The following is a 26,433-nucleotide window of genomic DNA, read 5'->3' on the forward strand; positions in this document are numbered from 1 at the left end:
GTGTTGTGGTGCTTCATAAATGTCCCTAGCACCAGAGCGGTGGTCAAAGCAAAGGAAAGAGCGCAACAGGCCAAGCCTATCCCCAGAGGTTCTTCATAAGACAAGAAGATGACAATCTTGTGAAGACAGAAATCCTGTTCTTTGTTTGGATAGCTTTGCTCCATGCATTTGTAGCAATCATTTATGTCTGAAACGAAAAGTTATTGACTTCCTCTCACAAAATCTGAACACTACATATTGCCGAGGAAGGAAGGATGCAAGAATTGGGGGTGAAGTGAGGCACCCATGGGAGCAGCTACCTAATATTTTGTGGCAAACTCCCTCTCAGTATTGGTTCACGTAGACCAGTCTGTCATTGCCCACTCCTCCCCTGGGAATATACTACTCAGTCTTATTTTTTAGGGGAGTCATGGTGTGGCTATGGTGCTCCCATTTTCGTTGGGAGTGGTACTGTACCATAAGCAATATAAACAGTATATTCAATGACAATTCTTTGAAGCAGTATAAATGATAGTTCTATATAATTCATTTCTTACCTTTCTGGTCTGAAATCTTCCCTTGAGGACATGGGATGCAATCATAGCAGCAAAATGACTCCCCCTCCTTCACTTTCTTGCTAGAGCCAGGATTGCAGCTTTCACTGCACACAGAAATGGGCCTTACCTAAGTCATAAAGGATACAGTATAGCAATAATCAGTACAATAAGAAATATTTTGTGCTGAATCCATAAAACAAAAAGAACAGAGTGAGAATGAGGAGCTTGGAAGCCTTATACTGGGCCCTGTTTAAATGTCACTATAGTGATGTTTTCCCACATTTTTCTACATCATCATGTTGGCAATGTTTGCCTTGTTTCCTGTCTACCGTAAATTATGAACTGTTGTTATTTTCTGATTGGAAGGCAGACGGTAACCTGGGTGTCTCTAAACTGATTGTCACTTGAGTGGGAAAGGAAAATGCAAGTTAGATGGGTAGAATACATGTGATTGGTTGAATCCATTTATTTCTGGTCTTTCCAATGTTGCCACAGTAGTATCAGGTGGGGCTATAGAAAAATCCACATTCTGCAATAGTACTATATGAATGGGTTCAATATAGAGAACTAACTATTGCATTCAGATTAAGGAGATGACACTGCATTATACATATATCTGCAATATATGTAAAAATTGTTTGTTTCTAAAGAAACATATACTTTTTCCTTTGAAAAAGTTCTTACATAGCATGCTAAGAGTTGATTAAAATTCCTCAGTCAATAATATCAAGAGGAAAGAACCTTTGGAAGATAATTTAATATGGCAATTTTATTTTATTTTATTTCTTTGGTGTGTTTTTTTAACCTTTTCAATTAACACACTCTATTTTAGAGCATTCATTGTCCACACTCTATTCATTGTCCACTAAAAATCATTTTACATATCAGAACACAGTGTCAGTGCTCATTCAAACCTGGAGGTCAATCCAAATTGCATACAATTAGATTCTACCTGGTTAAACCAGGTATGCCATGTCACAACATCTTCATTGATGGTGAATAGTTGGTCGGAAGAACCCTGGGGATCCACTGTCCCAACCTTCATCCCCTGAAAGGATTGGTTGGAGAAAATAATCCAGTTGATAATATCAAATCCAGCAACAAGCACCCCATTCTCGTCAAAAGAAATCATGTCCCCAGCACTGTTGTTAAATGAAATGCTTCTCAGAAAATGATGCAGCTAGAATGGAAAGAAAAGGCAAGAGTTTAGAACCTTCTTTAGTGGCATCTTTCAGACTAAATTCAATACCATCATTTCAGTGATGGCATGGGTGGGTTTTGAGTGGAGGAAGACAGATCAAAAAAATTGCATCAGTCTCCACAGATAAAGGCAGAAAAAACTATTTTCCATTTCATGGTAAGAGGAAGGGAGATGTAAATGCCAAGATGAAAAAGGTTCTTTGGGGTCTTTCTTAACACACAGGATAAAATACAATGTTGGATAAAACATCAAGGATTGGTTGGAGAAAATAATCCAGTTGATAATATCAAATCCAGCAACAAGCACCCCATTCTCGTCAAAAGAAATCATGTCCCCAGCACTGTTGTTAAACGAAATGCTTCTCAGAAAGCGATGAAGCTAGAATAGAAAAGGCAAGAGTGCTTTTTTGTTATTTTTTTATTGATTTCATATTTTCAAAACAAATTTCCAATATCAATAATAAACATTCCTTTTTCAATTCACCCCCTCCCTGTTGACTTTCCTCAGCTTCCATTTCTGGTTTATTACATCAGATGATACATTCTGCTGTTTGTATATAATACTATATTATCACATTGTTATATTTCTTGTTTTTTGTAGATGAAGTTGTAAATGTTTATTTAAATCCTGCCAACGAGTCCATTATTTTTTGTTTCTGCAAATATATTGTAAAAGTTTCCCATTCTTTTTCAAAGCCCCTATTGTCCTTTTCTTGCAGTTTGTCCGTTAACTTTGCTAACTCTGTGTAGTTTGTCAGTTTTTCTTGCCATTGTTTTTTAGATGGTACTCCATTCTTCCAATTTTGTGCTATTAGAATTCTTGCTGCTGTTGTAGCATACATAAATAATGTTCTTTTTTCTTTCAGCAGCTCTTGTCCTAAAATAACTAACAGAAAAGCTTCTGGTTTTTTAACAAATGTTATTTTAAACATTTTTTTCCCCGTTCATTGTATATCATTTCCCATTTTTAAAAAATAATCTTGCAATCCCACCACATATGATAAAATGTATCTTCCCCTTCTTTACACCTCCAACAGTTCTTTTGTTCTGTTTTATACATTTTTGCCAATTCTACTGGTGTGATATACCATCTGTACATCATTTTCATGTAATGAAAGAAACATGGCTAACATACAGAGACTTATTAATAGAACAACAAGGAAAGTTAAAATTGAAAGACTATGATGAGATAAAAGAAAACCTTCAGAGTTTGTTGCAACATAGACAATTAAATGAAGTTTTTAAAGAAGACAATAAGAAAGGGTTTACTTATACGGTTTCTAAATTCCAAAAGGATATTATAGATGATAATTCCAAACTATTAAAGAAGGCGTATAATATATTGTTGGAATGGGAAACCAAATATGAAGAAGTCAAATCAGTAATGATTAAGTGGGCACAGGATGTAGGCCATAATAAATAGTTTGAGGATTGGATAAGATTTTGGAAAGTGAATTTGAAATTTAAGGATTGCATATGGTTGAAGGAGAATTGTTGAAGTTTTAACTGATAGTGCTTCAATGGGTGATAACCACCACAGAGTTTTGGGTTCCAGTAATTCTTTGTATTTTTCCCATACCTTTATTAATGATTTACTTATTATATGATTATGGAATCCTTTGTGTACTTTAGCTTTCCCATACCACAGGTATGCATGCCAACCAAATCTGTTACCATGTCCTTCCAACTCTATTGTCTCTCCCCCCCCCCCCCATTTTATCCAATCCTGAATCCAAGTAAGACATGCTGCTTCATAGTAAATTTTAAAATCTGGAAGGGAAAAGCCTCCTCTTTCTTTTAAATCTATAAGTATTTTATGTTTTATCCTTGGCCTTTTCACACTCCAGATAAATTTTGAAATATCTTTTTGCCATTTCTTGACAATATTGGCATTGTCTGAAATAGGAACAATATTTTTGGTAGTACATTCATTTTAATTGCTGCAATTCTTCCTAAGAGGGAAAGATTCATCCTATTCCATATTTCTAGATTCCTTTTTATTTCATTCCAAACTTTTTCATAATTACCTTTGTAAATACTGAGGTTCTTTGTCGTCAACCATATTCCTAAGTATTTTACCTTTTTGTGGATTTCTATATCTATAGATTCCGATAGCTCCTTCTTTACTCTTTCTTTAAGATTTTTAACTAACAATTAAGTTTTAGTTTTATTGAGTTTAAATCCTGCCACCTGTCCAAACTTCTAAAACATTTCTAATACTCTAGGGAGAGAATTCTTTGGATCCTCTACTGTAATAACCAAATCATCAGCAAAAGCTTTCAATTTGTGCTCTTTTTTATTATTCTGATTCCTGCCCCTCTTTGTCAGCCCTGATATTTCTGGATAAAACCTCCAAGACCAGAAGTTATATCTGAATCTTGTTTTGGGGTAATTTTATAAACGCCTTTAAGAAAAGGCAAGAGTTTAGAACATTCTGCAGTGGGATCATTCAGACTAAATTCAATACCATCAGTTCAATGATGGCATGGGTAGTTTCTGAGAGGAGGAACACATCAGTGTTCACAGATAAAGGCGGAAAATATGGAACTATTTTCCACCTGATGGTAAGAGGAAGGGAGATGTAAATATGAAGATCTTTGGGGTCTTTCTCAACACACAGGATATAATACAATGTTTGATGAAATATTAGCCCATTACCTGCCACAAGTCTTGAGTCTGAACTGTCCATCTTCCTCCATCCACCACTGCCCTCTTTTTAAGACTAGATGAAGATACAGTTTGTAGAGCATGTGCCATGACATAGACAGCATTATAGATACTGTAGCTGTGGCCAGTCATGCTCATTTCAAAATAAGTGCCAGGAAGGCTCTCCAGCTTTTCATCCCCTGTGCAAATGTTCCCTTGCACCTTGTCAACCAAGATATTTGGGAATACACAGTCAAAGGCCTGTTCCCAGAAGTGCCTGATAAAACTGTCTCCTTTTATGCTGGAAGGGCTTCTGCTCTCAAGGAAAGTTTTAAATCCTGATAGATTATTGGAGTGAAATGTGAAGGACAGAGCACCATGGAGTATCTGTGTATCCCAAGTCCTTTGATAGACCAATGAGACAAGCTCCATCTGGGCTGTCATTATCCATACTTTGCCTTTTGGTTTGTTGGAGTCATGTTGTAGGTGTGACAGATATGGCAACCATCTCAAATACATAACAGAGTAAGATTCTCCAGAAGCCACCAATACATTTGTTTGAGAGTCCATGATTTTATCATGTATTCTTGCCCCATCCTCCATCATGCTTCCCATTTCAGTGACAAAGGATAAGATGGGGCATCTCTCTATGAAGGCAAAACAGATGCCTCTCTGGGACAAACTTGGAAGCACACTTTGCAGAAATCTTTCTCCACTGTCATTATCCATCACAATTATCCCAATCCATGTCCACCTGAAATGCAGAAGCAAAGAGAGAATCCCTTCATACTGAAGGGCTTCCTCAGGGACCAGCTGGTAGAACAAAAGGCCTGGGACTTTGTCATGCATCACTGGAGCTGGGCCATATATTAGCTAAATGGAGAGATGTGGAATGGAGGGGGAGGTGGTGATGATAATAATAATAGTAACAACAACATTTATTGCGAAGTTTCAAGTGTCCAGCATTCAGCACAAAATAATGCAAGCTGGCAAGCAAGTGAATATTGTTATTTCCATGCTATAAAGAGAGTTCTGATACTGATCAAATTTTATGTCCACCTTGCATCAGGAAGATAACTGGCTGAGGGAATAACTGCACTGGGGAGCACTTGTTTCCCTTTAATCACACAATGTTTTAAACCCAATGCAACACAAGCAGTCAGAAGAAAAGAATCTAAATATAATGTAAGCGTGTTTGCATGTTGTCATTTCTGAGCATTAAAGCCACAAATAAGTTATACAGTGGTACCTCGGGTTACATACGCTTCAGGTTACAGACTCCACTAACCCAGAAATAGGGCTTCAGGTTAAGAAATTTGCTTCAGGATGAGAACAGAAATCGTGCTCCGGCGGCGCGGCAGCAGCAGGAGGCCCCATTAGGTAAAGTGGTGCTTCAGGTTAAGAACAATTTCAGGTTAAGAACGGACCTCCAGCACGAATTGAGTACTTAACCTGAGGTACCACTGTATCTCTAATACATGAAATACTGCCTCCTTCCCTATACTTTCCTCTTGAGTGCTAAGACTGACAAGAGGGCTCTGAAAAATTGGCAGAGGAGCCCCTCTTGTTATTTCTGCAATCTCAGCAGCTCTGGGACTTATGGCCTGACAAAGTGCATTTTACCTGTATTCAAGTTACTCAAATTCTGAGCTTTTTGCTCAGTCCAGCTAAAATCAGGATCTACTTTTGAAAATTTGGGTACCTTCCTACAGGTGGTCCATTTTAGATTCAGGACTCATGTAGCTCCACTGCCAGATTTATGTATAAGCTAAACAAGCTATAGCTTAGGGCCCTACTTTCTTGGGCCCCAAAAAAAAATTTAAGGGGAAACAACTGGATATACATTTCCAAAATATAAGATAAAAAACAAATACAATAACAGTGTTTTGTTATGTGCAAATGGCTTTAGATACCTATTAGGTCCACAAGTTGCCACACAGCATATATTCAACACAAAAACCTGCAACAATTTGTTGTTGACAAAGGACAGCTGGGCATATAAAGGGCCCCATTACCATCAGAAGCTTAGGGCCTCATCAAGCCTAAATCCGGCCTTCTTATTTCACCACAGGAGTGTTTATAACAGATGACCAAATAAAATAGAGTTTGAATTAAAACCTTAAATTGCACTCTTATCCAAATTGGCCAGATGCTGTAGATCTATTCTTCTGTTTGAACTACATGAGTACCCAGAAGGTTTTTTTCATGAATCTCAGCTCAGCTTTTTCTTTTTCTCATTTATGAATAAACCAACACAAAATAAACAAACCATAATGGCTGTTTCTCTTCGTCTGGACATGACAGGCACAGAAAATATAGCTACCTCATTACCTTCATTTTACACAATTATGTCACTCAACAATGAAATGGAATCTGGGAGGATAAAGAAGGTATGAAATAAGTTCAAAATTTCATGTTACACACAAACCTTACCTGTGGAACTTTATATAGATCCAAGATTGTTGCCACATGAAGAGAGATTTGACAGTCCAGTCCACCAATAACTGATATCAAGTTATCCTGATTGCCACATTTGTAGTTGGGGAAAAATGTATTCAGTCCAGATAAATGTAGCATTGTGGCATGATAGGACCACTTTGCAGTGAAATGGCTGTCATAGATGTGGAAGCCCAAGGTAACATTGGGTAAGAGGTGGAGGTTTTCATTTATCTCCTTTACTGCAAATGCCAAGGCTAGGATATGCTGGTAATGCTTCGGCACTACACTAGAACAAGAGGTATATTCTGCTAAGCTTTGCACAAATATCACAACTGTGTTATGCATAATCTCCTTTCAATATTATTATTCATTATAGGATTTACACAACTTCTGGAGGCATTCCTTAGCGTAACATGGTCTACACAAAGGTGAAACTACCAAACAGAATTAGCCATCATCTTCAAGAAGTGAGGTGATAGTACTAAACAACAACATTTTATCTTGCTCTTATTGTATGGTTTTATGTTTATGGCTGTGAATCACTTGATATATATTTTTTCAATGACATAGTGGTATATATTCTGAGATTCTTGTGTTGCTGGGGTTGGACTACATGAGCCTTGGCGTCCCTTCCAACTCTAAAATTCTATGATTCTATGAATTTTTATATATAAATATTTAAATAATAAAACATAACAGCCCACCCTTTCTTGGTTTGTTATTTCCTTTCCAAACAGCAAGAATCAAATATGAAGAAAGGTGGCGGCGGCTCTCATCTGCTGAACAATTTCTACACAATAATTTCTTAGTTACACTTGAAGATAAGTAAGTGTTGCAGCAGCACCCTCAATTGCACCAACATTTTCTTCTGTCCAATCCAATAAGTCACGTCTCCGGATCAGGAACTCTCAAAGTGATTACTTGGGTAACACAAGGGAATGAAGGAAGGAAAATAGCAAGGGTACTACTACAGCTTGTCAATCAGCTACTTAACCACCATATAAGCCCAGACCAACTGGGCACCAGGTTACCTGAAGGAGTGCCTGCCCCCGAACAGACCTTTCAGACCACATAGGTCACATAGGTTACTTGTGGCACTGTATTATACAAAATCAGCCCTGAGTGCTCACTGGAAGGACAGATTGTGAAGCTGAGGCTCCAATACTTTGGCCACCTCATGAGAAGAGAAGACTCCCTGGAAAAGACCCTAATGTTGGGAAAGATTGAGGGCACAAGGAGAAGGGCACGACAGAGGACGAGATGGTTGGAGAGTGTTCTCAAAGCTACCAGGATGAGTTTGACCAAATTGTGGGAGGCAGTGGAAGACAGGAGTGCCTGGCGTGCTCTGGTCCATGGGGTCACGAAGAGTCGGACACGACTAAATGACTAAACAACAACAACAACAATCATACAAAAAAATCATCTGTCATACAAAAGGCACCATCTATTAGTTGCTTCGAATGTCTTGTTATCATTCTGCCTAGGCTCTTCCCAACCCATGAGATTGGATCCTGTTAGTTCAGAATTCCTGTTTTTACCTCTTACTGGTTTTATAATGCAGTTTTCCTGCCTTTACTATACTGTTTTGTGGAATTAAAAAAATAGCAGGGTGTTAGTTTTTTAAATAAAAAAAATTAAATAATTTTTTTTAGAAATCCTTACGTAAGCTCATCAGATAATACTGGTGGAGGTTCTGTACTGAAGGTTAGTGAACTGGAGACAATGAAGCTCTGGGAAGCAATAACACCAATGATGAGGTCTCCTGACTGATGATACTTGTCAAATGGAGGGTGAGGAAAATGAACCCTGCATTGAATATTATGAGCCTTGCATGCCATGTGAGGAAGCAGAACCAGCACCACCAGCACTAATAGGACCATCCTAGAATCCAAATACAAATCTTCATTTGATAAACTTTTTTATTCCCCCCCCCCCGCATCTGTAGCTGAATATTAAGGCTGCAATCCTATACATACTTTCTTGGGAGTAGGTCTCATTGAACTCAATACGGCTTACCTCTGAGTAGGCATGTATAGGATTGCAGTATAAGAGTCTCTATGGTCACAATTTGATTTGAGCATTCATTCAGTGTACTGATAGGCTTAAAGACAGGAGTATAAATCTTTATTCCTTTTCTTATTTCTAAATGGTATTAGGTATATTTATATTTCACAGTATTTGCTATTCATTTAGCAAGTGGTCACTAAAACACCTCAGTTTTGTTTTGTTTTTTACAAGCAGCAAAATAATTACAGCTCTTTTGATAATTAAAGGAAAGACAATCACCAGATCCAGGTTTGAAGATTCCCTGTGGAATTGCAGAAGAAAACTTGTTTTTCACAGGTGAACATTTTCTCCCACCAAAGACAGAATGATCCACAGAAAGAGAATGTCATCACAAATTACAGTACTGTGGTATGCGACAGAGAACAGGAACATACTTGTTGCTGATGAAGCATGGGTTAGAAATTGAATAATAATCACTCTTGCTCAGTTATTGCTCCATTCCAACTCATTGTATGTATTTACATATTTTTAGCAGCTTCATGAAAAAAATCCAATTTAAATTGGATGTCTTTAATACACAGTTTTATGTAAAATCTGAACCATTTAATAATTATAAAATATTTTTCAATACATTCATCCATAAAATTTACATTTTGTCTGCATCTTTGATGTCAAATATCTGCACTGCAGAAGGTAGGAGTAGCCAACTTTTATGCATTGCCAACTGACCAGACATGGCCAACAGCTAATGCCCATCCAGCTGGCAAGGCGCTGCCCTTCATCAGGGCCTCCTACTGGCCCATTTGAAGACAGTATTTGGGTGGGGATTCCTAGATTCTGCCAGCTGGGGAATTCCCCTAAGGGCTGGCAAGACAATGTGGGCCTTAGCTGCTGTGCACTGTGGACAGAGGTGAGGTTTGCAACTAGAGAAGCCCATTTTTTGTACAGAAGCTGTATCAAAAAATCTGGAGAAGTGCATAATTATACTGAAAACTGTCCTGTGATCATCGAATGAAGGGTGGTATAGAAAATTAAGAAATAAAGTAAATAAATAATTGAACCAAGAGTTGAATTTCAATTCACTAGAAAGCTTGAGCATGTTGGCCAACTGTGAGAAGTGGACCAAATAATTTTGTCACCCCCTCTACTGTTCAAGGTTTCTAGCAACCCTCCCATTCCTTTACTCCCCATCACATATATCTGTTTGTAATAGCACAGAGCAGGAAAAAGCTCAAGAGGCATAGTAGCATTTTTAACATACTTTTAACAGAGCATAGCCCTCTCTTGCTTTGATTGTTGGCCACTCAGATTACCTGCTGATATTCCTGATGGTAGAGAGTAATTATTCTGTATTGTTTCCAAAACAATACATAATGAAGTTCTACTCAGAGCCCCAGATTTCAATGCCATAGAACATTTGGGTAAGCATTTTGCTACCAAATATCTTTAAGGCAGGTTCAATTAGCTGCCCTCCATTATTGTAGTATAACTTCATCAATGGCCCAATGGTTTTCTGTGTCTTTACTTTAACTGCATCCATATGACACTTCCAAGGGAGGGTTTCATCAAAGAGAACACCCAGGTATCTAAAAGAAAGAGTTTCTTTTATAGCCTGCTGATCCAGGAACCATCTTGTGAACTGCCCTGAGATCTTCGGATGAGATCTCCAAAAGATTTTTGAGACAGAATCAGAGAATAAAGAAAACCACTAAATCATCTAATCAAGGTTGGGAAAATTCTGATCCTAATTACTAAAGAGGGGGTGTTTATTATATCGGTAAAAACCATGGGAGCAAGAATGCAACATTGCTTCATTCCTCATAAAATGACTGTTTTAAAAGCAGTCATCATTCTCCATTTAAACCTACTCCGACCCTCATTTCTGTGTTACTGTATACTTCTGGGATGGAAGTTTGCCGTTTTTAAATTACATAGTGTTTCAACAGCTATGAAAATATTCTATATTGAGAGAGAAATGTTTGCAAACCTTAGGGGTCATGGACACACACGTATGGATTGCAGACTATGATAACTAGCAGTGCACATTATTTGGGCACAACATTCAAGTCTTTCTTTTCATCAACTGTTCCCTGCTGTTCAGCTCAGGCTTCAACATAATTATGTAACACTTTGGAGAAAATATGCAAACCAGCAAACCAGCACTGGAAGCTAAGATAGCAAATATCTCTACAGCCACCATGTATTTTCCCTTGGAGCTCACATAGCTTGGAACAAAGGACAACCAAACACTACAAAACACTAGCAAACTGAATGTGATAAACTTGGCTTCGTTGAAACTGTCTGGCAACTTCCGAGCAAGGAAAGCAACGATGAAACTGAAAATAGCCTGAAAGCCCAAATAGCCCAAGACACAGTAGAACATAGCCACAGACCCCTCATTGCATTCCAGTACAATTTCTTCAGGCGTGGAATTATTGTCAACATCAGGGAATGGTGGAGTGGTTGCCCACCATATAGAACAAATAACTACTTGGATAAGGGAACAGGGAAAAACAATGAAAGTGTCCAGCTTTCTCCCCGCCCACTTCCTCATCTGGGATCCTGGCTTGGTGGCCATGAAAGCTAGAACCACTGTGATGGTTTTTGCTAGGACACAGGAAACAGCCACTGAGAAGATCATGCCAAAAGCTGCTTGTCGGAGGAGACATGTCACCTTCAGAGGCTGTCCAATGAATAGCAATGCAGAAAGGAAGCAGAGGAGGAGGGAGAGGAGAAGAGTGTAGGTGAGCTGCCGGTTGTTGGCTTTGACAATGGGAGTGTTGTGATGCCTCAAAACCAATCCTAGCACCATAGCCGTAATCAAAGAAAAGGAAAGAGCCAAAGATGCTAAACTGATCCCCAAAGGTTCTTCATAAGACAAGAAGCTTATATACTTCGGAACACAAGAATCCTTATATTTGTTTGGGTGGTTTTCATCTGTACATTCATGACAGTCATTCATATCTGTGGGAGAATATCTTTTTAACATACCAGAACTTTTCTACATATTAGAATATACATATTAATTTTATTCAACTGCATTCTTAAACCACTTAATCTTTTAGAAGAAACACTATACATAAATAAATAAATAGAAAAGCAAATATGAAACCATTCTGAAAAGAAGAATGACAAAGAAACAGGTGAATGAAAAAGAAACAGATGAAACTGTGCTACAGAAGTAACAGGGTCCATATTTATAGGGTAAAATACCACATATTCTCTTCAAATTGCAGACTGAATTAAGAATAGAGTTATTGTCAGCGACACACAGGAGTCTGAGGGGGCAGAGCAGGCTGGTGAGGAAGAGGATCATCTGGGGAAGGAGACAGTGTTTTGTTGGGTCCTCTTCCACCTGTAAGGCAGCTGCCGGGGTGGAGGAAGAGGGGAGTCATAAGGAAGAGACCAGGCAGGCAGAGACAGAAGAAAAGGAGGCAGAGGAAGATCTTCAAGAAGGGCTGTAGGAAATCCTGAAGTCATGTGTTCAGCATTCCCTCTGCCCTTCTCCGTGATAGGTCTGGAGGCCAGTTCCCTGCTTGTCAAATGCTCTCCCTAGGAAGACTCACCTGCCACCTTTGTTACATATCTTTAAGCACCAGGCAAAAGCATTCCTCCTCTCCCATGCCTTTGCTAATTAAACAATATATGACCTTTTAAACTGTGGGGTTTTATTCTTTTCATTTGTTACTATGGAATGTATTATTGTGTTTTTATATTGTAAACTGTGCTGTGATCCTTGAATGAAGGGCAGTTTAGAAATTTAATGAAGAAGAAGAAAAAGAAGAAGAAGAAGAAGAAGAAGAAGAAGAAGAAGAAGAAGAAAAAGAAGAAGAAGGCATAGGGGATGGGGTCACACAGTTGCATTAACTGTCTGAGACAGAGCACAGGTATGCAGAGGTAGATTGCCTAGACAGCTAGTTAGCAGGAAGTAGTGTGTATATCCTTTGCACCTTAGGAGCTGAGTGCTTTCCTAATAAAGAACTAAAATGTCATTAACTTGTCCTCATCAGTCTAGGTTTGTTCAGGATAGTTATGTTAACACCACTCCCTAAATATATTTTGATTCAATCAAATAACTATGATGAAGAGATGGAGATTAATTTTCATACCCAAAATTGTCAACTTTTTTTGCAGGCTAATCTTAACTTTGAAAAATGAAAAGGGCTCTTTGCTTAGGCTGTTTACAAGAAGAAGCTTGCAAAGAGCCCTGCTCAGCTTTATGCAAGCCCCTATACTGCAGCCAGACTCATAGAGCTTGAAGTCAGTGCTGACCAGCTGATAGGACCTGACATAAGCTTTCTCTTTTTGCTTGGACCAGCTGTGCTACAGAGTTCACCATACGGCATTCCATAGCACAGCTGATCCCAGATAGTTTGCTCTCACCACCAACCAGCTGCTTTTTGGCAACAGTGAGCCCCACTTTAAGGTTCCCAATTGTACACTGGCAACACAATTTATTCTGCCCCTTATCTAACATCCCATGTTGTATCAGGTATTGAGCAGGTTAATGTCATTTGGGGACAATGGCCTCAAGGTTACTTGCTTCAAAGAAGAATTCACACCCTCCCACAGCCAAGACCTCAGCTAGATGTGATGCTGCACATGTCATTTGAAATTGCAATATTTCTTTCATTCATGTGAATGATCAGGATCATAATGTGCAAGATGAGTACAGTCAAACCTCGGTTGTCAAACGTAATCCGTTCTGGAAGACCCTTCAACTTCTGAAACATTTGACAACCGAGGATCCAAGGGCGGTCAAAAGTCAATGGAGAAAAAAGGTGGGGAAAATTTTTTCAGCGTTCGCAAGTTGAAACGTATGATAACGGGCAGAATCCGCGACCAGGTAGAAGAGTCGGCAGAAGAAGATTGGAAGAAATTTAAGGACTATTTACAGAAATACTACAAAATTAATGAAATCTGAAAAGATGCTGGATTGAACTTTTGTGGTCTCTAGCTGTTATGATAAAGATAACAGGGATTAAAATTGTTTAAGTCATAAAATTTAAAAAGTTGAGTGGAAAATAAGGTGTTAATTAAAAGGAATGTTAAGAGATTAGGATTTGCTGGATTAACAATTTGAACTAGAAAACAAGAAGGGGAGGTATGAGGAAGTCAAAGAAACATGTTACTGAAAAATTGTTATTGAAAATGATTTGTTTTCAATATTTTTCTTTTTCTTTTTGTGTTTGCATAAAATTGGAAAACTTAATAAATATTTATAAATAAAAAAAAGAAACGTATGATAATGGAGGCTATGATCTTAATAAGAACTCCCCCTAGTGTGGAAGGAGATTAAATACTGGTCCACATGGCTAGAAAGATTCCTCACCACTGCTTTATATGTATGTTTTACAGCTGATGCACTCATTGAATGTTGGAGTATATTTCTTACCTTTCTTATTTGAAATCTTCCCTTCAGGACAGGGGATACATTCATAGCAGCAGAATGGTTCCCCTTCCTTCACTTTCTTGCTAAAACCAGGATAGCAGCTCTCACTACATACAGAGCGAGGCTGAACCTAAACCATAAATGAAAGAGGACAATGACTATTTTGAGAATAATGATCTTAGACACTTGAAAGTACTGGGTCTTTACACTGTTTGTGAAGAAGTTTGGGGCTGTTACTCAATGTGTTCTACAACCATGCTAATATTGGACATGTTGGGAATGTTGTTAATAGTGCTGTGCCCTGAATTTGTATGTAACCTCAATGCTGAACTGAGCATTGGACAGATAAAGGGTTTGTGAACTGAAGTAGGATCTCTTCAAAGCACCCCAAAATGAAGCAGAAGCCTCTGAAATGATTCTGCATAGACCTTGTGTCTGCAAAAACTGAAACATTTGTTTTCAAACTTGCTACAATTTCTACCCCCTCCTCCCCAAAAAAGAGCAATTGTGGTGAGGGGGGATTCTGAAGAACACCTGACAGGTTCAGGGTGGGGAGACTCTTTGTGACTGACAGGTCTAATTCCTAATGATTGGTAATACATTTATCATGGCTTTTTCAATCACTCAGCTTTGGAAAAGGGCAGGGTCAGCCCATACATGAGGCAAAACAAGGCGACTGCTTCAGATGTCAGGATCCAAAGGGGCAGCAGACTTGACCTCCAGGAAATGCATAGCACACTGCAGCTGCTGTGCACTATCCATTTGAATCCTAATTATATAAGTTTAGGAATATCAGAAAGGAAAACCAATCAATCAAGCTCCATTCTCTCAAACGGTAAAGGATGCCCCTTTAGGGGAAAATAAACTGCAGATATGCTTCTGAAATTAAGCATGGTCCATCCCCTCAGAGTGGAATGATATGCCTGCAAATAACAAAGACTTCTGTCAAAGATGAAAAAGACAGTTTTAAATAGTTCATCTATCCCACCCCGCCAAAGAAAACCTCACTTGGGACTGTGTTTTCATTTATAGATATTGCTTTTCCACTTCCTAGTAAGAGCAGTTCCACTGAAATCACTGAACATAATCAAGACTAACCAGACCATTGATATCAGTGAACTGGCTTTGAGTATGACTGAGGTGAATAACATCCAATGACTACAGTTCCACAAATTACAAGAAGAAGGGAAAAGAGGTGCCTATGCAGGTAATCCTCCTCCATTCTCTTGCTAATGAATATATTGATCAATACATAAACAGTACAGAAGTCTTTGGGGTTGTTGTTTTTTGCCTTAATAACTGTTTTTACAGATGAAATTCAGTATTTTTCATGGTCGACCACTATCAGATGAAATCAGCTTTGCATACCAGGTAAGGGCCCTTAATAAAATAGTGGTAGACCATCCAAACAGCCAGTGCCTACCTGGTTAAATGATCTGGGCCAAGTTATGACCTTCTCATTGATGGTAAACCTTTGACCCTGGGGAGCCAGGGGATCCATCATTCCAACTCTTACTCTATGATAAGAATGGTTGGAGGACTTGACCCAGTTGATAACATCAAACCCAGCTGTTAACTCCCCATTCTTGTCAAAAAAAATCTTGTCTCCAGCACTGTTGTTAAATGTGACACCACGTAGAAAGAGATGGAGCTAGATTGAAAAGGACAAGAAAGAAGTTTAGAAAAGGTTGTAATTTGATCTTGGAAACTGAAGAGTGGTAGATAAGTGCTCACTATTTTCGACCCAGAGTTTGCAGGAGGATGCACTACATGAATCAGCAAAATTAGAATGATGTATATACTATGGGTGGACACAGCCCATGTCCCATATTTGCCATTAGCTCAATCCAGAGGACTCAGTCAGTTTGGCCCATGCTTTCATCATCACCATCATACCAGTATGGCTGGAAGATGAGCAGAAAGAAGCACATGTTGCATCTGCTACCCTCACTCTGTGAGCAGAGTGGGATCAATTCTGTGGGGTGCTTCTTCCAAAGTGACTTTTCTGCAGGGAAGCCTCTTGTAAAAGTGCACCCTCCATCATGCATGATAAATCTCATTGCTGTTGCATTGAGGCATTGATCCCAGGGGCTGCTGCTTCACAAGTGGCTTTCCTGCAGGGATGTCAGATGCACAGACCCCTCTGAATAGGCCTGATTTGGCTCCAGACTCAGCCGACTCCAGCATGTTTTTGGAACAAATCTCTGTGTTGAGCTCCACCTAAAGTCGGCACTGAAAGCAGTGCTTTTTTCTGGGGAAATGCAGGGGGACGCATACCCCTAAATGTTTTGTGAATCTAAGTTTGGGCTCATTGAGGGGCAGTATTTCAATATGAGTAAGAAAATGAGAGTACCCCTAAACATTTTTTTTTTAAAAAGCACTGACTGAAAGTATATACTAGAGATGAGGGAAATTGCAGCCTTTCAGTTGTTATGCTCCATTATCCTTAACCATTGCCCATACTGGCAGACAGTGAACAGAGTGGGACTTCAATTGTGTCTGGAGCGTAACAGGTTCCCCATACTGTATATGGTGTAAAAAGTTAGTAAGGTGATAGAGGAAAAGCCACAGTTGATGAATATTTTGAGCGGAAGAGTCCAGAGATTGAATCATTTTTGAAGAACAGAGGAATCAACTCTACCCCTCTTCAGATATGATTGACCTAAGAGACAACATAAGGAGAGCACAGCTGCTAAGAGGCAAGGCCAGCACACCTATGAGGTTAGGTGAGGAGATTGCCTCAGGCATCAGGATCCACAGGAGCAACAGATTTAGCCTCCAAGGCAGAGCTTTCCAAACTTTAATGCTGGTGACACACTTTTTAGACATGTATCATTTCGCGACACAGTAATTCAGTTTTACTAGCAAACCGGAGGTTTAACTAACCCCTTATAAGAGATAGGGACACATACATAAATTGTAAAAGTGAAATGTATGGGGACACAACATATCTCTTGATCTGCACACTCCTGATCAGGGAGGGGCACAAGGAACGTTCGTATGGCACACCTACACGCTGCAGCCAACACATTAATGTGTTGCAACACACAGTTTGGAAAGCTCTGCTCCAAGGAATGCAACACCTGCTACTGCAGCCAAGGTGGCAGCAGCAGCTGCACCATGTTCCTTGCAGGCTAGATTCAATTTTTTTGAGCCAAAGCAGCAAAGGCAATTATGGACATTTCTCTCCCCCTCTCTAATCCCCAGCACATCGGTACAAAATCAATTCTAGATGTTTATCCAGTTCTCCAGAACATATTTCAGATTGTTTTGGAGGTGAGGCACTGCAGAAGGTAAGGAAATCCCCCTCCCTGCGAAAATCCCCTTCCCTGCTCATCCTCCAATAGCAGATCCCGCCAAGTGGATCAACAGTGCTTGGGGGCCCAACTGTCGCCTTCCCCAAACACTGGTGGGTGTCACATTCAGAACACTGAAGAAAGCTTGCAGCTGTTTCATGGCCATTTCCTTGACCAATTTATCTGTTTTTAAAATGATGTGGCCATGTTAGAATTCATAATGCTATCGAATGGAATATTATTCCTCACAACAATATTCAAGAGTTTGCTTAAAAGAGGAAAAGAATAATATTAAGATTCTTTATTGTTGTGGACTCGTGAAATAGTGGTTTTTTTTTTTATTTGTTGTTGATTTGCTAATTATAAAATCTAATCAAATATGTTAGATTATGTCAAAGATATTGTTTCAAAAAGTGTGTTTTGGTTTTATATAGTCAAACTATTAAAAAAAAAATTAGCCTGGGAGTTGATGCCACAATTACTCATAAATTGATCCCGATCCATTCAGTTTTACATTATGATAGTAAACTTGGGTTTACAAGTTGGAGATGGCAATTAGAGAAAACACATTATGTGGTATCATTTCCAATCAATGTCAAGAGGAATGAAGGTGAAAGTGTGAGCACAAAGAGTGAGTCACAAGGTGATGTTCAGTCTCTTACCTGCCAGCACTGTTGAGTCTGAAGCTTCATTCCTCCTCTATATCTGACTCTGGATATAGACATAGCATGCAAAGCATGGGCCACAGCATAGACAGCATTGTAGATGCTATAGCTGTGGCTAGTCATTCTCATTTCAAAAAAAGGTCCAGGAAGGCTCTCCAGCTTCTCCTTCCCAGTGCAAATATCTCCCTCCACCTTGCCCCCACCTGTAGGGAATTCACAAACAAAAGCCTGTTGCCAAAAGTCCTTGATAAATCCATCTCCTGTTACGCTGGAAGGGTTTCTGTCCTTAACAGCCTTGGAAAATGCTGGGAGGTCATTGGAGTGAATTGTAAATAACAGAGAACCGTGGATTAGTTCTGTATCCCATGTCTTCTGATAGACAAATGAAGTGAGCTCCACCTGGGCTGTTGCTATCCATACTTTGGGTTTATTTGCCACATGTTCTAATTCTGATAGATAGTCAAACCATCTATAAATTGTCAAAGAATAAGATTCACCATGGATCACTATTACATTGGCATTGCTGTCCATGATTCTGTCGCGTATTTTTGCCCCCCGGACAAACATTTCCAAAATTTCTGTGACTAACGTTGGTCTGGGAATTCTTTCTATGTAGGCCAAACAGATACCACTCTGGGCAAAAAGTGGAACTACACTTTGCACAAATTGTTCTCCATTGTCAGTTTCCATAACACTGACCCCAATCCACATCCACCTGAAATGTAGAAGCAAAGAGAGAATTCCCTCATACTGGAGAGCTTCCTTAGGGACCATCTGGTAGAAGGAAGCACTTGACACTTTACTATTCATCACTGGAGCAGAGCCATATATAAGCTAAACAATGTTTGGGCAGAGAAGAGAAAGAATTTGAATGACATTGTTTTAACAATACAGTTTTGAATGTTCAAAGCATGACCACATGTTCCTATATGAATCAATTATTTCTCACCTATGAATATGCTTGCCTTTAACATTTACTGAAGCATTACTATAAAGTCAAACTGCTGCACCTGCCTCCCATCTGCAGAACTTCCTCCATGAAAGTTCCACTTCTCAACTTTTTTTTTTTGCCTTGGTTCTTGTAAGCTGCTCCTAATAATGTAATTTATTTTACTCCAATTGTTCTCATGTGTCACTTCTTCCTTTTCATCCAGGTCTAGCTTTTTTTTACTCATAAATCATCAATAATGTATCCTTAGCTTAGATCTCATATTTAAACACGCTATATGGTCCATTTAATCACTAGAAATGCCCACATTAACATTTCCAAACAAAATCCTATTCTGTCTCACTCAGAGGGAAAGAAAGAAAGAAAGAAAGAAAGAAAGAAAGAAAGAAAGAAAGAAAGAAGATACCACCTGTGGAATATTATACATATCCAAAACTACTGCCACATGAAGCGAAGTTTGGGAGTCCAGTCCCCCAATGGCTGCTATCAGATTTTTCTCAGTATCACATATGTAGTTGGGGACAAACTTGCTCAAGGCAGATATAAGAAGCATTGTGGCATGGTACGTCCACTTGGCATTGAAATAGCTGTCATAAATAAGGAGCCCCAAAGTGGTATTGGGTAAGATCTGAGGGTTTTCATTTATCTCCTTTACAGCAAATGCCCAGGCCAGAATGTGCTGGTAATGCTTAGGCACCACGCTACAAAGAAAATGGTATTTTGAATCAGAAACATAGGCCACACTTTGTAAAATTATCACCACACAACTTCCATGAGTATCATGCATTACTTTATTGATGCAAAAACATTTCTTGACAAAATCCACATCATGGAGCTTTCTAGGCATGATTAGAGAGCTAAACAACATCAGATGATCATATTCAAAAATTGAAATAACCTGCACTTGCTTAAGTTAGGTACTTGTTGAAAGTAGGATGTACCTAAGCAATGGATAAGGATCAAAACCATTTGAAGATATTATTTCATACAGTCATACACATGTATGCTAATGCTTATAACATTCTTATTATACACTAAATAACCATTTATCAAAAAGAATTGCAATTTTAATGTTAAATATTTTATGTCCTTACTTTATCTCGTCATATGATGGTGGTGGTGGTTCTTCATGGAAGGATATTGGACTGGAGATGATGAAGCTGTGAGAGGCAATGCCACCAATGATGAGGTCTCCTTCCTGATGATAACTGTGAAGTGGAATGTGTGAGTTGTGGACACTGCATTTAACAATATGTGGCTTGCATATTGCATGAGGAAGTCCTGTCATCAGCAAGACTAATAATAAAATCATTCTTGATACAAACCTTCTATTTACACAGAAATGCCCTAATTTCATATAAACTGACTAAAATGGCCTGACTTACTTGGCCATTTAGTCACCTAATGTGTGTGAACTGTGGAGTGCAAATGAAAAGTATTGTTTGGTTGATCCTTGCTTCTTCTAGTCCCTAATTCCAGCTCTGACAACTGAAAGGTATATTTGTACCATCACTCACAAATGTCTGATTGGTTTTAGTACTGATCACTGTAACATAACAAAGGTTTTTGACAAGCATATGAAATAATTACACTTTTGAAAACCTCTATTCAGATGTGACAAACATGTTTTCTCTAGAGAATTTCCAGTTTTGAATGGTGATTACCTTCCCTTTGGACAAACATATTTGTCACATCTGAACAGATGTTTTTAATTCTACTTAGTTGAATAAGGGGGGAAATTTAGGACAGCAAGGGAAGGAAATCAGAAATTCAAGGCTTTGTTCTGGAGTCAGACAGGAAATAAAAGTGTTTGGTCATAGAAATTATTTACTGGTATCTATGAGCTAGAGAATAGAAATCTATGGGAGGAAAAATATATATGTGCCTCTAGGGATAAAAAGATTTGTCAGTTTTGGTTAATCTCTTTTTTTTAGTTTTACCGTTTTTAATTCAGTTCTGCACATTTCTGAAGCAATTTTTAAAAATCCTCATGAAAATTCAACAGCATTGTAGTGCAAATTTATCCTAATGAACAAATTCTAAATACACTTTTGACTAATATATTTTGCAAACACTTCTCCTGTAAGGCTTGGGTCTCTCCCACACACACGAGACGACTCCGGCAGTTAATTAATTAGGATTTCTTGCAAGAAGCCCAGAATAAAATTTAAGATATTAACTGATGCAAAGGAAAGAGGCAGATTTGCCCTGCCAGACTTTAAACTTTAATATGAATCAGCAGCATTCTGCTGGCTGAAAGACTGGCTGCTTCTTGAGAACACAGACATTTTGGACTTAGAAGGTTTTAACAATGTTTTTGGTTGGCATGCATATTTGTGGTACGACAAGGTTAAAACACATAAAGCATTTAAAAACCATATTGTCAGGAAAGCATTGTTTAATGTCTGGATAAGATACAAAGATTTATTGGAAAATAAAACACCAAGGTGGTTGTCACCAATGGAAGCGAAGGCTCAGAAAAAGCTCAATATGGAGGCCAAATGGCCTAAATATTGGGAAATTTTGGAACAAGAGGGAGATAGACTAAAACTGCAGAGCTTTGAGAAACTAAAAAACAAAGTGCGAGATTGGCTTCATTATTATCAGATAATGGAGGCATATAATTTGGACAAGAAAATTGGCTTCCAGGTGGAAAAATCAAAATTAGAAATAGAACTGTTAGAACCCAAAACTAAGATTTTGTCAAAGATGTATAACTTGCTGTTGAAATGGAATACTCAGGATGAAACGGTGAAATCTGCTATGATTAAATGGGCACAAGATGTTGGACATAACATTATGTTTGCTGACTGGGAACAGTTGTGGACCACAGGTATGAAATTCACAGCATGCAATGCCTTAAGAGAGAATATTATGAAAATGATTTACAGGTGGTACATGACCCCAGTCAAGCTCGCAAAAATATATCATTTGCCCGATAATAAATGTTGGAAATGTAAAGAAACTGAAGGTACATTCTTTCACCTTTGGTGGACGTGCCCAAGAATTAAGGCTTTCTGGGAAACGATCTATAATGAAATGAAAAAGGTATTTAAGTATACCTTCCTGAAGAAACCAGAGGCCTTCCTTCTGGGCATTGTCGGCCAACTGGTGTCAAAGAAGGACAGAACTTTTTTTATGTACGCTACAACAGCAGCAAGAATACTCATTGCAAAGTATTGGAAGACACAAGATCTACCCACTTTGGAAGAATGGCAGATGAAGGTGATGGACTATATGGGATTGGCAGAAATGACCAGCAGAATCCGAGACCAGGGAGAAGAGTCGGTGGAAGAAGATTGGAAGAAATTTAAAGACTATCTACAGTAATATTGTAAAATCAATGAATGCTAGAATGATGTTGGATTGAAATTAAGTGGTTTCCAGCTGTAATGCTTTAAGAGAATATGAAAAAAAAGGATTATAAATAGGTAATAATATATTGGTAAGGATTTGCTGAACTAATAATTTGTGGTGGAATACAAAAAGGGAGGTATGAGGAGGTCCGGGAAACAAGTTAAAGGAAAATAAGCAATTGAAAATTTATGTGTTTTTAATTTTTTTTTTATTCTGTATTTTTGTTATATATCTGTTTTTTCTTTTCTTTTCTTTTATTGTAATATCTTTAAAAATCTTAATAAATATCTTGTAAAAAAAAATTAATTAGGATTTATTGGTTCAACAAAAAGCCACTCCGCTAATTTCAGTCTTTCTCCGATGCCACAGTTGCCAGGACTGATCTCCGCTCTCTTCTCCCTCAAAAGGAAATCCCCCACCTCCTCTTTCTGCAATTTTCGTGCTTCTCGGCTAATTTTGTGAGTCTATGCGCTCAGGGTGATTGCACACTCTCTATTTCTATTTCTGTGTCACTATCTGAGCCTTGCAGCTGAATTCCTGCTCTCTGTGTCTCTCTGTCTCTCTCTGTGTGTGTACGAAGGTCGAATTCCTGTGGCTAACTGCTTCTCCCCCCTCTTCCTCTGTGCCTGCTCTTTCGCTGCTTGTCAGAAAGTCCAGTTCTCTGACATCCCCCTCATTTATTTCATTTTTGTTCATATTGTTTGGTTGGACAACTGCATCACACAGTTCAGAGAAGTACTAATTTCAAAGCATAGCTGTGATTTACTTCCTGTATTGGTTTTAAACAGTGCAAATCATGTAGTATTGCCTTCAAATGCAAAGAAAAAAATCCCATCCATCCACACTTCTGCCTCTATTCCCTGAGAAGCACAAAAAATAATTATTTTTTATGGTCTCAGAAATTCAGAAAGAGCAAATCACATGCCCTTGTACAAGGAAAGAAAACACAAGCCATGTCAAATCACTCCCCCAACAGTTGAGCACATTTTCATTTTCTAAAAATGTATGGTCAGTAAGCCAAGAGCCAAAAGGCAGGTGCTTTGAACAGAGATGAAAAAGCAACCAAAAGTGGTTAGGAAGTGGTTAGGGAAGCCCCAAACCTCAAGTGAATGTTACAAAGTGAGCCCCAAATGAGATCCTAACCCTATGAAAAGGCCTCATAAGTGAGAAGGCAGTTTTTAGGTCTCACTGTCTGGAACAAGCCAGCCAACAGTAAATTACACAAAGTAGATGGAGTTAACTGTATACTAGAAAAAACAAGTTCTGCACAGGAGTGCCAGGCCTAATAAACACAGCTACTCTTCTTTGGTAGACCTTGGCCCTGTGAAGGAGTGGAGACTGAAGCCCCCTGCCTCCCCACAGCTGTCTAAGGCCCTCCTCTCTCTTTTTTTTCAAGCAATCAGAGATTGTGCCTGCATACCTGTCTTTGTTCCACCCTTTTCATGCTTCTTTTGGTTCTGGGAGACAAAGGTGGAGAGGAGTTATCAGAGCAGGGACAGGGAGGCACCTATGCCTCTTTTCTGCCTCCTATCCTACTGACTGCTTTCTGCCTCAAACTCCTCCTTGTCAGGTCTGTAGGCTCTCCTGGGGCATCTGATCAAGGCTTGTATTTTAAAATGAGCTTAAAGATATATTTGCAAATGTTTGTATGTTTCATGCCAGTCAGAAAGCAGCTGGCTAAGTACTTTGGCAGTTGTTTATCTTCCTGCTCTCTTGAACAATCCCCTGATTTATAGCAGTAGCAGGAGACAAGTTTCTCAAAGTTGTAAAAGGGAATTACAGGCTGGGAGCAAATGTTACATTGACCCTACATATTATAGAATACAATCAAGCTGCAAAAACACTAATTAAGAGTTGGTAAATAGTAAGATTTATTGTTTAACAGAAAATAATATCATGTGCCTCCCATCAGACTCTAGCCATATTTTCCTAAGGTTTAGAGAGTTAAAGGGCAATAAATTTTGGGAAGAGCTAATGGGAAAAGCAGCTGGCTGGGAAAGGAGGGTGTAAACTGAAGAGGCTTCTTTTGAAGCTGTTTTTACTGAATTCCTTTTTACTTTGCAAAGGCCTTTTCTTCTAAAAAGCTATCTATGTTATGTATGAGATTTGTTGCCTTAATGTAACAATGCAAAGGATTCAGAAAGTAAGAAATGTTAGATTCTTATTTCATTGATGGTGTGTGAGAATGTGAACCCAAGATCTCTGTTTAGATAGAATTTAATACCATTTTAGCCATTTGTTTTGGAATGTAGGGGCAACAGGGGCAAAAGGTGATCTGGTAATTAAGGTGCCTTGTCGAGGCAAATGTAAGATATATGGCTACTTGTCTGCCATTTATGGATAGAAGGAAATATAGCTCTTTGTCTCCTATAAAAGGTAATAGGAAATGGGTGTATCTTTTATGATTGGTTCTAGCAAACAGCCAATAGGAATTTCAACCAGGCTGATTGGACAGAGGCAGCCAAAGGAGGAGCAAGGGGGCTGGGCTGAGGAAATATAAGTGCTGGCCATCAGGGCTGGAGGCAGGCAGAGCTTTTGGTAACCATATACCACTGTGCCTATCATTTATTTGTCTGACAAATAAATTATTATTTTAATTTCTCTATTGCTGCGTTGAATATTTCATTCCAGCTAAGCATTAATCACGAGCAGGGTGGTACACTCCCACACATGACAAGCTCTCTGGTTATTTTCTTACTTAGATTTATTAGCAGTTTGCAAGCTTTGTACACTGAGCTTCGCTAAATTACTCATCACTCTCACTACCAGTTGCCGAAACTAATCTCTTCCGACCAAAACATGATCTCCACCCTTTCTTCTTCCTTTTCCCCATGAGCCGCTTTTCCATTAAGCGACTCCAGCGTCTGCTTCTGGGAGACTCAACCCCCTCCCCCTCTACAGTATCTTCTCCTCCTCTGTCTGTGTCATTATCAGAACTGGCAAATTGCCTTTCTGTGTGCTGTGACTCCTTCCCCCACCCCTTGGAATTCCTCACTGCCTGCCAGCTCTGTCCTTTCTTCCTCCCCTTCTGAATCCTCTCTGTCTGTCAAAAGAGGAACACCTCTGACACTCCTACTCACTAAATTCTGTTATCTATTCAGCTTCCAATGCCTCCGCCCCCCTCCAGTCTTCTACTTCTCCCTCTACTGTCTGCCAAAAGAGGAACAAAAGTGCATACCTAGAGCAAACTCAGTTGGTCTCTAAGGTGCTACTAGACAATTTTTTATTTTTAAAAAAAGTTTTAATTTTTTTAAAATTAATTCGACTGTGTCAGACCAACACGGCTACCTACCTGAATCTTTCTTCATATCAACTGTTGCCTACTGCTCTGCTCAAGCTTCAACAGAATTCCATAACACTTTGGAGAAAATATGGAACCCAGCAAGCCAACACTGGAAGCCAAGATGGAAAATATCTGCACAGCCACTAGGTACAGTATTTTTCCTTGGAGCTCATATAGCTTGGAACAAAGGACAACCAATACTATCAAACACTGATAAACTGAATGTGGTAAACTTGGCTTCCTTGAAACTTTCTGGCAACTTACGAGCAAGGGAAGTAACTGTGAAACTCATAATAGCCTGAAAGCCCAAATAGCCCAAGGCATGGCAGAACATAGCCACAGACCCCTCATTGCATTGCAGTACAATTTCTTCAGCCATGAAATCCTTGTCAATATCAGAGAATGGTGGAGTGGTTGCCCACCATATTGAACAAATAACTGCTTGTATAAGGGAACAGAGAAGAATAATGAACGTGGCCAGCTTTCACCGCAACCACTTCCTCATCTGAGATCCTGGCTTGGTGGACGTGTGCATGCACATGAAAGCTCATACCAATAACAAACTTAGTTGGTCTCTAAGGTGCTACTGGAAGGATTTTTTAATTATTATTTTGGTGGCCATGAAAGCTAGTACCACTGTGATGGTTTTGGCTAGGACATGGG

This window comes from Podarcis filfolensis (genome assembly GCF_964270895.1).
Source record: "Podarcis filfolensis genome assembly, chromosome: 13".
NCBI lineage: Eukaryota > Metazoa > Chordata > Lepidosauria > Squamata > Lacertidae > Podarcis > Podarcis filfolensis.